Below are 13,798 nucleotides of genomic sequence, written 5' to 3'. Positions count from 1 at the left end.
GCTCCTGGGACTAAGAGCATGTTGGGGCAAAAAGTCCCAAGTTCAGTTTATCTCCATTTAAAAGGCTCCAAGGGGGCAAGAACTGAAAAGGCCCCTCAGCCTTGAAGACCTCTTGCCACGCGGAGCTGCCAGTACTAGGCTACTTGGCGTGAGTAAATGGGAGGCAGCTTCCAATGTCCACGTTTCTCCTTCGGAGTAAGCAGGCCTAGATTGGAAGAAGTTTCTCTTGAATCACCCGTCTTCTGCGTGAATATCGAGTCTAGGTCTGCAGGGACGATCCTGAAGGATGCCTTGAACCACTGCTCCCATCGTTGACTTTAGGAAATTCACAGCAGCAAGTGTAGAGGAGGATAGCTGTCTTCCCCTCCCGCAGTGGCGTAGCTAGAGGGGTGCAAAGCATCCTTCCCCAACCCTTCTCCTTCGGAGCCATTCCAGGCATGGGGAGCAACACGTAGGCGTACGCCAGGAATGACTCCGAAGGAGAGGGGGAGGGGCCCCTTGCGCGCTGCGGTGAGGTTCCCTGCAAGACTTAGTGCTTTGCACCCCCTCGCGTGCAGAGGACGCTGCGGCTGCAGGCTGGGCAGGGACGCCGGCTTCTTCCTCCTCAGCCGTCCAGCCAGCGTTCTTCTCAGCTGCTTCGTCTCCGACTGCTGCGCTCCTCCAAGTTCCCTCAACAGGAAGAGCCTGAGGCGAGGATTTTCTCCGGGAGCCTCCCGCTTGGCTAGTCTGTGGCCAGACTGAGGAGGCTGCCAGCGACCGCGCTGCAGCTGACGAGAGCGTCGGAGGGCGACCCGCAGACCGCGTCGGAGTTTCCCCCTCCTGGACTTCGAGCTACGCGTGCACGTGTCTCTGGAGCAAGACCAGGTCGAGTTCATCGGAACTCCCCCCTCCCAAAGGGAGTCTCGATCCGATGCTGTGTGTACCCGAAGTGAGTCCTGGCTGCTCCGCGGGGCATGTGCCAAGGACAGGATGCATCGCATTGCAGCCGGCCCCAGCCGGGTTGATCGACCTGAAAGCCCTTGCTTGGAAATGGGCTCCATGGTCCATGGAACTCCCAAGGCAGCGTCTGCGCGGGCTTGGAATGTTCACACAGTTGTGGCTGTTCGCCCCAGCGATCCTGTGGCCACCGGGGGCGGAAGCAGGCCAGTTCCCCAGTGGGAGAAGCACTTGCAAGAGGAGGGCAGTCTGGGTTAGTGCCCATTTCCGGCCACGCTGACATCCTGTTAAAGAGGTGGGCTTGAGTCCCTCTGAAGGCAGCGAGAACCACACGTGGCTCTGCGTGCGCTTTCAACCCGTTTAGTCCAGCCTAGGCCAAGCAGGAGGCTTTAGTCACCCAGGTTCTGGACCAGAAGCTGCTGTGTCTATTCAACTTATTTGGGTCAGGCACTGACCCAGGAGACTCCTTTCTCCTGGTGGCTGGCACCCAGGGTTGAACTGGAGTCTGGGCTCAACCCAATGCAGCCCTGAAGCCTGTTTTCAATGTGAGAAAAGATCTCTGGAAAAGAAAGGGCATCTGAGAGCATGTACAGAGTGCTTTGGCATGCTTACTAACAGCCCAATGCTACCCACACTTTCCTGGGAGTAAGCCCCATTGACTCTAATGGGACTTACTTCTGAGTAGACATGCATAGAATTGGACTGTGAGGCTACAATCCTATGCATGCTTTCTTGGCAGCAAGCCCCATTGAACAGAATGGGACTTACTTTGGAGTAGACCTGCTTGGAATTGGGCTGTCAGCTCCTTCTGAGACTCGAATGATTTCAGGCTCCCCAATATCCTAATTACGTTTGTAGCGAGCTCAGAAAGCCTTCCTTCCCAGGAATGGTGTGTAGGCTTGATTCCTTTTTAAGTGAGGGGGCTTCCCTGGCCCTCAGTTTCAAGGCTGCAGCTATACTGGGGCAAAGATCAAAAAGTCTGTCAAAGCACGAACTTGGTCTGCCTTCGGGAGACCTCTTTCCATTTCATATATACGGTCCTCCCGTCTCTCCCCTCACCATTAGGACCGCAATCGATTTTGGTTTGCAATCCAGAGAGATCTGCGATCTCAGACAGCGGTAATGCCAGCAGAGAGGGAGCCAAGGGTCGCGGTCTCTCCTGATCATTGTAACAGGGCCTTGCCTGGGTCATTTTGAAAGGGCATCAGAAAACTGAAGCCCAGGGAGCCCTGCAGCACCCAGGCTGCGATCCTTGTTCCGCTTTACTGGGAGTAATCCTCATTTAACACAGTGGGAGTTTTGAGTAAACAAGCCTCAGATCGCACGGAGTGTGGACGGAGCCTTTGCCTACTTCACCCCGAAGTCTACAGGCAAGCTGTTTTGAGAGAGAGGAAATTAACAGCCCCGATCCACAGCACTTTTAAGGCGAGGCAAGGGAGGGATTGGTCGCTCCGTGTTGTCAGTGAACACCCTGACAGATTTCGTCTTAAGGGGCTTGTAGAAACTGGGGGTTGGTTTCACTGGTTTGTGGATCGGGGCTCTTCCTGCTGCGCCCACGGGTTCCGTGGATTGGAGCCGCTGGGGGTTGCTGAGGCTCCGTGCCGAGGGAGGCTTTGAACACCGAGGTGGCCAAGATCAATCGCGGCTCTGAAAGCCTCGCTGTGCTGAAGGGAATGCAGCCGGGCGATCCCGGACTCGACACACTGAAGGGCGGGCGGGGTGGGGGAGGAGGAGGGGGAGGAGAGAGGCAGAGCGACCTAGCGGGGAGGGACGGGGCCAAGGGGACGAGCGAGCGACGCGGACTGCAGGAAAGAGCAACACCGACCTGGGAGCGTCCGCCGCGTGCAGTTGGAGGCTGTCCCCTGGCGAGGAGGCGCTGTCAGAGGCTATTTATCTCTTGCCAGAGCCGCGGCTCCGGTTCCCACCTCGGCCGCGTGCAACAATGGCAGCGATCAGCAGCCTTTCACGCGCTCCAGCGCCTGAATGGATTGCGGAAGGTGCCCGCGCTCCGCTCAGATGCCTGCCGCAGCCCCTCCGCTGCCTCTCGCCTGGCCCCCCTGCCTGAGGGAAGCGGGGGGGGGCGAGGCGGTCTGGCCCATTTGCCAACGGAGTGCCCACCCCCACCCCACCCCCACCCCCTGCTCTCCCCCTCCTCGCCTCCCTCAGCGCCACCTGATTTTCCATTTGCAGGGCTGTGGCGCTCAGCCAGAAATGTCAGCGAGGGCTGAAACTTGACACACAGATAGCAGCCCCGAGCAATTTCCTGCCTCCACCTCCTCGCCTTCTCCTCTTACTTCCTCCCCTCCCCCTTCTTCCTCGGCCCATCTTATATTCTCGGTTCACTTTGAAACAGTCCGCGATGCCTGCCTATGGAATAAAGGAGATGCTGAGGATCGGAAACCGAGCATTTTGTAACCCGAAATTCTCCTCCAGGGAAGGCGATGTTTAAACACAAAAAATGCCTCGGGTAGTCGGGTGAGCTGCAGGTGCTTCCCTTGTCGTCGGGTAGCAGTGGGGCTGCTTTCCCGAAGCCCCCACTTCTCTGTGACCTGGAAGCAGCTTGTGGTTGTTTACAGCCCAATCCTATGCATGACTACACAGAAGTAAGTCCCATTAGATTCAATGTAGCTTACTCCCAGGAAAGTGTGGATAGGATTGGGCTGTTAGTAAGCACGCCAAAGCACTCTGTACATGCTCTCAGATGCCCTTTCTTTTCCAGAGATCTTTTCTCACATTGAAAACAGGCTTCAGGGCTCATTGGGGTGAGCCCAGACTCCAGTTCAACCCTGGGTGCCAGCCACCAGGAGAAAGGACTCATTCTGATGTATTCTTTCGGTCTTGGTCAAACCATCCAATGAAAATTACTCTGGAAAGGCTCAATGGTTATCGAGATGTGTGCATTAACACGAGGCACGCACGAAAGCATTCTTGCACTGTGTAAATTACTGTGCCCTAGGAACTCCCCACCTCCTGGCTCCCCACAGTCACCAAGCAGATTAGAAGACCACCACTCCTCTTCCTGCACTGAAGGATAGATAAAAAGACACTCTTCTGCGTTGGGCAGGGCGAAGAAAGGTTGCACTCCTGGCCTCCCTGATCCCGCTGAACACGGTGGAAAGTGCTCCCAAGGAAACAGGCCAAAGGTCGTGCTGCACAAGGTATTCTGCATAAAGGGACCTGCATAAAGCTGCCCCCAACCCCGTTCTAGAGAGACTACTTGGAAGTAAGCCCTGCTGCAATGAGTGACGTCCACACAGTACACTGGATCGTACATGAGATGGAAAAAGAAAACCGAACAAACGTAGCCTGTGGGTTTCTGGCTTAATTGCCACGATAGCGCTATCCATGATCCATGATAGCGCTATTGTCCTGCTCGAGGCGCTATTCGGATCCCTTAAAATCCACGCGATGGGTCCCAGTGTCCTGTGGTTTGGACAGGGAAGAAACGCAGACAGGACAGGGTGGAAGGAAGGCCTGCTGGGGCGCCTATAGAAACAAGCGGTTCATTTCTCATTGATCTTTCCTGCTGCCCAAGGTGCATCACAGCAGGTAGCAGAGGCCCGAGGGGAGGGGAGGGGAGCGGCCTCAGGCACTCTCTGCTCCTCCCTTCATCTCTCTCCAGCCTTTCTTTCTTCAGGTCATCAGCCAATTCTTTTGGGGAGCCGTCGGGCCCGCGGGAGTCCCTCCACACAGCTCCCATCTCTCGCCCTCTATCTCGGTGTCGGGCAGGTTCACCACCCGGCTCAGGACTGAGGAGCCCAATCCTAGGCATGTCTACTCAGAAGTAAGTCCCATTATAGTCAATGGCGCTTACTCCCAGGTAAGTGAGGATAGACTTCCAGCCAGACAGCCCAATCCTATGTGTGCCTACTCGGAAGTAAGTCCCATTATAGTCAATGAGGCTTTCTCCCAGGAAAGTGTGGATAGCATTGTAGCCTCAATCCGTTCGGGGGACCGAGTCAGACTTAGCCTCATCTTTGCCGTCCGGCTTGTGCGTGTTGTGGACCTAACCCAAAGAGCTCGGGGCGTTCGGCGGCCCAGCTGCATTCCAGCCCCACAAGCACGAGTCCCGTCCGGTCTAGGTTGCCCTCCTCCCTTCCCTGCTTCCGAGAAGGGCGTCCGCGAGCGGGAAGGGCCCTGGACGCTCTGACTCCGAGAGCCCAGCTCGGGAATGCAGTCTGGTTTAATTAAACTGAGCGCTCCGCCGAAGCTTGTCTTGCAGCCTCGTTGGACGCTCCTGCGACCCAGCTGCCTGACTCACCCCCACGTGTGGGGGGAGGGGGCAGGAATGCGCCTGTGGGAGCGGGGAGAGGGCTGGGCGAGGGCACCGGAGCAGTCAGATCGTGGCGTGAACGGGGCTAAACGGGCTGCCCGCCCGCCCGCCCGCCCGCCTTCCCCGGGCGCGTCTGCAGCGCCAGGCAGGCTAATTCCTCCGCTGAGGGCCTCAATCAGGCATTTATTTGACACACATGATGCATGAGCGGCTAAACGCTCCTCTCCGCGGCGGGGAGCAGCCAGTCGTGGCGCGCGGCTGAAGGATGCGGCTCGCTCTCCAGGCTCACCGGCAGCGGAAGCAGGAGGGAGGCTCAACTTTTCTCAGCCTCGTCTCCAGCGCAGCCAAGGGCGAGGTGATAAACCTCCCGGCTCGGCTCGGCTCGGCTCGCAGCCAGCCCATCCCCCTCGCTCGGCGCTGCCAGCTCCCCCCCCCCCCCGCTTTCTTCTTCCTCCTCCCCCTCCGGCTGTTGTTTCCTCCCTCGCCGGCCCTCTCCCTCTCCTGCCTGGCTGGCTTGTCTCGCTCCCTTCCCTCCCTCTCTCCCTCCCTTCCTGGCTTTGTGTTTTCCTGCCGCACAGCCTGCGCTGGTGGCCGCCGAGTGAAACTGACTAACAGGCGAAGCCTGGCAGCGCCCTCGCACCACTCGCGCCTCGCCAACGTGCAGGGTGGCACCAGAGGCGCGGCACCGCCAGGGGGCAGGGACGGGGGGAGAGGAAGAAGCCCTGGAAGGGCAGGGAAGCAGAGAAGGGCACCCACTCAGAGTCTGCCCCTGAGCTGTGCTTTAGCCTTTGGTCGAGACAGGGAGGGGAGGCGTCTTCCCCGAGAGCCACAACCCTAGGCAAGCTCGAGGCTCCGCTCTGGTTTGCGCACTGGCAGGCTGCCCCAGAAGACCCAGGCTGGCACCCAGACCTTCTCAGACCCAACAGCTGCGCTTGCTTGGCGTGAAGTCCCATCGCAATCCAGGGAATGTGTTTGTACACGAAGGTGTGGGAAGCCGCTTTCAAAGTTGCGGGTCGAGGCCGAGAACTAAGCACGTGTTCGGGGGTGGCAGGCTGCTGGGAACACCCAGAAAGCAGGGTCCGGATGCCAAGCAGTGTATTTATTAGTTGTACTTCAATGTGTCATCCTTGGGATTGTTCAAAAGTCCCTAAGGCTTTGGACGGATCTGTCGTGAGCTGTGGTTTCAGGGAATAAATATAATATAGCAGTTCTGTACTTGCTTATTTGAAGGCAAGTTGTGTTGTATTCAGGGGTGTGCATCCATAGAATTGGAATGCACGTCTCAAATTCTTACACCGCAAGTCACACTGATGGGGGTTGAGACTTCTTGTAAGTCTCATTGGCTTTGGTGAGTTTCAGGACTGCATCTTATCCAGCACTGGGATGTAAGACAGAGTCCCAGACAACTCACTTTAATCTCTCTTGTTGAACTAAGGCTGCAAACCGATGCAAACTTACCTAGAAGAACATCAAGTGACTTCTGAATAAACACTAAGGAGATTGTGCTGCAAGTGAGTTAGTAAGTCTCCCACTTACTTTGATCTGAAACACATTTTCAGTACAGTCCTATGCATGTCTACTCAGAAGTAAATCCTAATGTGTTCAGTGGAGCTTAATCCCAGGAAAGTGTTATAGGAGTCTTACTGGACTATTTGTATGTGATTTGTGAAGTGCAGGAATGCTGCATCTAGTCTTGTAACTCCTATGGAATCCTCTCAAAACACTGTTCATTCAAAATGAATTTTGAAACATAAATTACAACATGTTTTATAAATGCATCCAAAACGCAAGGATTATCATTAATAATGCTGACATCTCATAAGGTCTCAGGGACCTTTGGTTGGTTGGGAACCTTCAGTCTTGAAAGACTATGGTATAAGCCTACAGCACCTGGTATTCCCAGGCGGTCTCTCATCTAAGTACTGACCAGGCCTGACCCTGCTTAATTTTGAGATCAGATGAGATTGGGCATGTGCAGGGCTGTTAGAAGAGAAGTAAAGATGGGTAGCAGTGTTGCAGGCTGTACTGACTATCTCAGTACAGCCTGTAACACTGCTACCCCTGTTCACTCACATGCAACCATCCCTAGGACTGGAGAACCAATGCAAAGGTAAGGCATTGATTCACCAACAACTGTTTGTAGGTCTCTTACCCTTTGTCACATAGGCAGTATGCACCCCAGCTGTCAAGAACTCTAGCAAGTATAAAAGAACAGAGTAAAATTGTATAGTTTATAATTTGGCAGCATCACAGCTAAGGAATAGTACTGAGAGTAGCCTCGGATCTTCAGCAGTAGCATGCCAGGGGGGCAGCACCCTGGTTGCAGCCTTAAGGGGGTGCCAGCATTTTGTGCCTGTTGTGTCACATGTCCATGGCTGGCATGAAAATCATAGTACCTCATTGGTGCTTTGAGGTGCTGGCAATAAAGGAGGGGGGTGCTCTACTTGCTGTATTTAGGGTATGACATGTGCCCTGGCAGTACTTAAAGGGGTGTGCCAATGAGCAGCAGCTTCCCAGCTAACTCTTAGCTTCTGCCAAGCTGCTGAAAACCTCCATGCACAGCACTGTGCTTGGGGACCTGCAGCAACTCCAAAGAAGATGAAATTTGGCTGGGAAGCTGCTGAAGAATGAACATTGGGTAGTAGCCGCATTGTGAAGCTGCCATTGCCCTCTTCTAATCCTGGAAGTGACATCATGGTGTCACATGAAGTCACAATGGCAGGTGATGCTATTTCATCACCTCTCCAGGTGGCACTGCCCCTGGATGTGCCTCTGGAAGTATCCATGTCACTTTTCTGTAAATTAATACTTCCAGCTGTAAATTAATATTTCTGTAAACTAATACTGCTGCCCCACCTGGCCCCCCTACCTTCTGGCCACAACATGCTCATGAGCAGAGAAGTTCTATCTGGGTATGAGTATTGAAATACTGGGTAGGCTTGGTCTCCACCAGGCAAACTCATAGAAGAGGCCAGGTCTACCCACCTCTTCAAATGCTGGGTAAGCCTGACCTTCCTAGTGAGAATCTTGAATGGAGACCCGGTCTACCTGCCTGAGCAAAACTGGGTGGGGAAGGGCGGCCCTGGGCATCTCAGGCCAGGGAGGGGAGTGGGGTTGGCAGAGGCTGCCACCAAATTCTATCCCCCACCCTGCCCCGCCCAGCCCCCACACCAGAATGACCTTACATGGGCTGCTCAAACCTGTGCTAATTATGAAGCTGGTGCAGATTTGAGTAGCTCCAAAGGGACTGCCTGGTTCAGACACAGGTTAAGGGAACCAATGTTTCCTTACCCTGAGGAGACCTCAGGGTTGTTGGTCCTGCAGGATACAGTGGCACCTCTGTACCTTGGCACAGCAGCCAGCATAGGTCTGCCCATGTTCAATGGGGCCAATTCAGCCCTATCAGATACTATCTGCATGGCCATCAGCTTCCAGAAAATCTCCCTTCTTAAACTTCAGGCCAATGTGTTTCAAACTGAGGCACAAATGTCCCTCCTCCAGTTGATGCTTTGATGGAAATTTCTTTTCATACAGAAAACTTAGCTTATTGACACTGTTTTAGAAAGTCAACCTATTGTAGTATTCTTTTGATTTTCACAGAACAAAGGCTGAGCAGGAATAAAGGAATATCATCTCCAAAGTTATTCCTTTAGTCCTGCTGACCATTTACTGTGTGACTACCAATGTTGAAAGGGTAAAACAGCAAGCTGGATAATGCTTCTCCAGGCAATACCAAATGAAGGAACATATTCCTTTTTCAAAGTTGTTCATTGATTTTTGCATATACAAAGTATTTCAACATAAAAGAAACAAGAGAATTTTCTCATTGTAAATGTACATATTCATACCATGTGGAAAGGAGTGGTCACTGAAATATAATAAACCATTGACAACCAAACAAGTGATACCGATTGCTCTTATACTGAAGAAATTTGATAGGTCATCAACTTAATTAAAGCATTTCCCAACCTTTTTAAGTGAGTCACATTTCTGTTGTCCTGTTCCCCTTTCCAAGGTTTAGTCAAAGTCAACCTGACACTAACCAATATATGTAGAAGGGATTTCTAGATGCTCGCTGGTGACACCATGTTCATATAATTACGAGGCTAGAGTAAAAGAATATGAAGGATCGTATTTCTGCCGGAAGTACAGCCATTGAGATGGCAAATTGTGTTTACAGTGTCCCACTTCAAACTGCACCTGGGAATTGACATGATTGAATGCTCCTCCATACAAACAAGTTCTCTCCACACAAAAATGTAGATATTAATAAGAAAGGTTCTAGCTTAACCTTCCCCCTGACATGCTAGTTTTCTTTGTGCAGGGATTTTTTTTTAAGTGTAAGAGCATGTGAACTGCACCTGCAATCTGAGATGGTAGGGCCCAGTCCCATAGTGTGGCACCCCAGTCAGGCCTTGAGTGGTTTCACTTGTGTGAATTGTGAGTCTAGCTGGGAGAGTCCAGAGCGTGGCAGTTGCTGTGGGCTTTTGCGTGTCCAGATGCTCGCCTCTCCACGCTGGAGGTCAGGAAAGTTTGCAGTGCTGGGGGAAGGCACAATCAGGGGCCTCTCTGCTCCTCTTTCCCGACAGGCATCAGCGCAGAGCACGGCAGCCCCTCCTCCCCCTTCCCATCAATTTCCTAATTAGCGACGCCTTTTTGTGTAGCAAGGCGTTTCATATTAATGTGGCATTACGCCTTGCTGGAGCGAGATGCCGGAGAGGCTGCTCGGGCGGCCGGCCGGGAAAGCTCACGGCACGCTTCCTGAGCAGGCGTCCCTCTGGAGCCACAGTGCGCACGCGCGTCGTCTTCCAGGCTGGCAAGGCAGAGCCGAGCAGGGAGCTCTGCGGCAGTGCCGCCTCTCCCCACCCGCTTGGGTCGGGCACAAGCCCTGGGACTCTGCCTTCTTCCCCGCATAGTCACTCTCCTGAGATCAGGGAGCTGCAGGCTGCAAGTGCCTCCCTGCCTCATCTCGCTTGCCTGCACAGCCTGGACTTGCGCTTCGATTGGCTTGGCCCTGGATGCGCTCACTTGCTCCCCGAGCTGTGCCTGTTGTTTTCCTGGCAGACTTGCCAGAGGCTGCCAAGCACATTAGACATTAACATGTGGGCAATTTGTTTACATTCCCAGCTTCACGTATATGCCTCTGTGTGTGCGTGTGCGTGTGCGTGTGCGTGTGTGAGACCGAGAAGGTAAAACACACACACACCCAACATCGAACATGCTGTCCGTGGGTGCATTTGTGAAAAAGCAGGGATCGATCTGTTGTTATTGCAGCAGAGAGGGTGAACGTCATGGACATAAACCTTTCCCCCTTCATCTATTGTTTCTTAAAGGTCTCTCTTATAGATGCCTCTGGATTTATAACATGGGTTGTTTGGTTTGGGGTTTGTTTTTTTTAAACTGGCTTGTAGCTGTTGTTGTTTCCTCAGCCCTGGCCTATGAAACGATTTCCTGCCACAGTACAGTTGCCTTCTTTCTTCTTTGACTGAGCTCCACAGGACTGCTTAAGTTTTGAAGCAAGTCAGGCCACGGGTCCTCAAGTTAGTAATTATGGTGTAAGATTTACTTTGCAGGTAACTGGATTTAGGGCCACTACCAAATTGAAAATCAAAGGCACAGATTAATTCCTTTTAAAACCTTGTACTTGGGCTATGCTACATGATAGGTCTAGGCTTTTCACCTTTCTGGGACTTCTACAGGTGGGAAGGGAAAGGTGCTTGGATCTGGGGATGCTGGTCAGAGGTGACTGTGCTTCTTTCTGGAAGGTAAGGGTAGTAGAAAGAGCTGGAAGGAGCTACAGAGAAGGGAGAGAATCACCTTGTGAAATATTTCCTGAGCAGCAGCCTCAGCTGAACAGCCATCCCAACCACAGCCTCCAAGATAAAATCCAACTGGTTAAGAAGAGGGAGGTAACTAGATAACCAATTCAGCACATGGCTTCTTCAATGGAAATTGGTTCTATTTAGGTGAAGTGCAAAACACTTCTGGAACAATTTCTGCCTAGCAAAAGGCTTTTCTTCAAACAAATCCATGGCTACCTTTCTAACTGGAAACCTTGCCTGAGCTCCATGCGCCTATACAATTTGGGACCAATGTTATGCACATTATACCACCTTACGCAAATTAGTTGCCCTTTACCTACCCTGCTGTACTCTCAGAGGAGGTGTTTGCCAAGTGGATAAAGAGTGGAGTCTTCCACCAGCTCTGTTATCTACATATTGCTGGTTACACACTCATGCACACAGGTTCCATAATAATAATAATAACTAAACCGAGATTATAACCTCTTATTTGTTCACAGACCTGCCATGAAAGGTGGGGAGCACCTCTTAAAACCTGCCATTTAAAAATAGGTAAGTAATAGCTAACCCACCTTCAGAGATCTGACTACGCATCCTCGAGGGCTTGTGAGCAGGTAACTAGTGTCAGTAGTTCCATATTAGTTGTTTGGCAGGTTGTCCTGAGTATGTGGGTGGGATGTGAATAAGCACATTTAGGTTGAAATTACTCACTTACCAGGGAGTAAGCCCCATTGGCTATAATTGGACTTACTTCTGAGTAGACAGGCATAGGCTTGGGCTGTTTTTCCTGTATATATTCAGTTTGCCTGCAGACAAAGACCACAATCCTATCCACACTTACCTGGGAGTAAGCCCCATTGACTACAATGAGATTTACTTCTGAGTAAATATGCATAGGATTGGGCTCTTAAACAATAGCCCAAATCAAATATATGTTTACTTCTTTAGCATGTTCACAGCAACTAGAGAGAGAAATTGCCTTCTATGCCAGGCTGGTGAAGTTTCCAGAAGTTTTTCCTACTAACTCCTGAGATCACTGTCCTGTTGTAATCCAGCAACACAAGTGTTAAGTCCTCAGATGCCTGCCTCAATAAAGTGAACCCAAGATCCTTTGAGCCCAAATGACCTTTGACCCATGGGCCTAGCAGTTCTCTCACCCTGAACCTTTGACACAACCAAAAGTGCTCAGAGTCAGCTGCGAGGTGCCCCAGTTGACCTCCCAAAGGTGGCTGGTGCCATCAGGGGCTTCCTTGGTGGAGAGACCTGAACTCTGAAACCAGCTGCCATGGAAAACACAAGATCCTAGAAAGCAGTTGGGTGCCAAAGAACTGAGATATACTCTGATTTAGAGCAGAAGAGTTAATGGAAAGTTTACTGAAAGCTCAGTTCAAAAAGAGATTTCCTTATTATCTGGGAACTTTAGAGTTCTATTTTTGTTTTTAAAACAGTGGGATTCTATGGTAGCTGCCACTACCAGGCACGTAGTACTAAATCTCATATTTTTAGTGAACTATTTTTCCTTGCATTTATTTTTTCATTCATTCACCTTTTTTTACTGCCTTCCTTGACTGAGCAGGGATTTTAACCTGGATCATTCAGGTCTAACACCAGAAACACTACACAATCCTGGCCCTCAGTTTATCTTATCTCAGTTCATCTTTTTTATTGTTAAAATCCCAAATGGCTGGAAATGGCCACCCCAGAAGCAATTTGGTGGTGTCATTGCATCATAGCCAAACCACTTTCAGGTGCTGCAGGTCACTGCTGGTGAGTAAGGGGGTGTCACGCGGCATGAGGGGGGTGTCACCTGCCTGGGCAGCACCCAGGAGGCACCCTCGCTGGCAATGCCGCTGATCAGATATGCTGGTTTGAATGATTTCAGGAAACTTCTTATTTCCCTGCAGCAGAACTCAGTGACTCCAGTACAAGACTATTCCTGAGACAGTGACTGAAGATCTCAATCTCTGATTCTGCAAAAGCTTTCACTCCAATGGGCTGTAATTTCCTTGTGGTATACTACAAAGAATGGTGCTTCTCTTGCCAGGGTTCCACAGAAGGGAGCTTTAGAGGCTGAATGTAAGCATTGTTGGTGATGAGAAACTTCACGCTTCTGTGTCGGAGAATACAACAACCCTTCTCTTTTAAATAGCCAAGAGGGGGAAACGGCTGGTGTAAAGGGGCTTCTTCTTAGGGAGTTCAGAAGGCTGGTTCTAGGGGTGAGAAGGGGGGAGCTAGGCCTCTAGGCTCCTTTGCCTAATCAGTAGTCAGACAATAATTCAATTCAATTCATTTCATCAATTCAGCTACACAAGCTCTTGCAGAAAATGCAGTCATTTGGATACTATATACATGAGGCAGTGGTCACATAAAGGTCCTGTATCCCAAGCCCAGTTTACTATCTATATAAACAGTGAGGGACCATTGCTTAGTGGTAGGACATAACTTATACCCTCCAGGGCTGATGTAAGGGTTATTAAGATTAAGTGAAGAAAGTAAAATACTTTGTAAATGTCAAATGTGTCTTCAATTTGTATCTGGTTCTAGATGGAGTCACTGGCAACTTTAATTTAAAAGGACTGGGATAGGAGAGCTGGAACATGTCATTAATTTTTGCAAATTATTGAACTGTTCATGGTTCCCATATTCGTGTTGTTCCACAGCAAACACAACACCTAGGTCTGGACTTAGGCACATGGGCACACACAATGTGAATTCATTTGTTTGGAATTTACTTCTAGGTAAAAAAAACTCAATAAGCATGCCAATCCAATTCAGTCTGCCTACTGGG

General features: G+C 51.1%; 2 long non-coding RNA genes across 3 annotated transcripts in view; one reads left to right on the top strand and one right to left on the bottom strand.

Annotated features, from left to right (window-relative positions):
• LOC136644729 (uncharacterized) overlaps positions 1 to 2,981 on the bottom strand; it is a 33,985-nt gene extending 31,004 nt beyond the window's left edge. For both annotated transcript variants that reach the window (XR_010794107.1, XR_010794108.1), the window contains exon 1: positions 2,762 to 2,981. This is a non-coding gene — a long non-coding RNA (uncharacterized lncRNA). The remainder of the gene's footprint in view (positions 1 to 2,761) is intronic.
• Positions 1 to 13,585, top strand: part of LOC136644728 (uncharacterized) — a 55,074-nt gene extending 41,489 nt beyond the window's left edge. Inside the window, exons 2-3 of the long non-coding RNA XR_010794106.1 lie at positions 11,511 to 11,562; positions 12,915 to 13,585. This is a non-coding gene — a long non-coding RNA (uncharacterized lncRNA). The remainder of the gene's footprint in view (positions 1 to 11,510; positions 11,563 to 12,914) is intronic.
• Positions 13,586 to 13,798: the final 213 nt, after the last annotated feature.

Source organism: Tiliqua scincoides, chromosome 3, assembly GCF_035046505.1.
Source record: "Tiliqua scincoides isolate rTilSci1 chromosome 3, rTilSci1.hap2, whole genome shotgun sequence".
NCBI classification, from domain to species: Eukaryota; Metazoa; Chordata; class Lepidosauria; order Squamata; family Scincidae; genus Tiliqua; species Tiliqua scincoides.
Note: the sequence above shows the minus strand (reverse complement) of the source record. Positions and strands in the feature narration are given on the sequence as shown.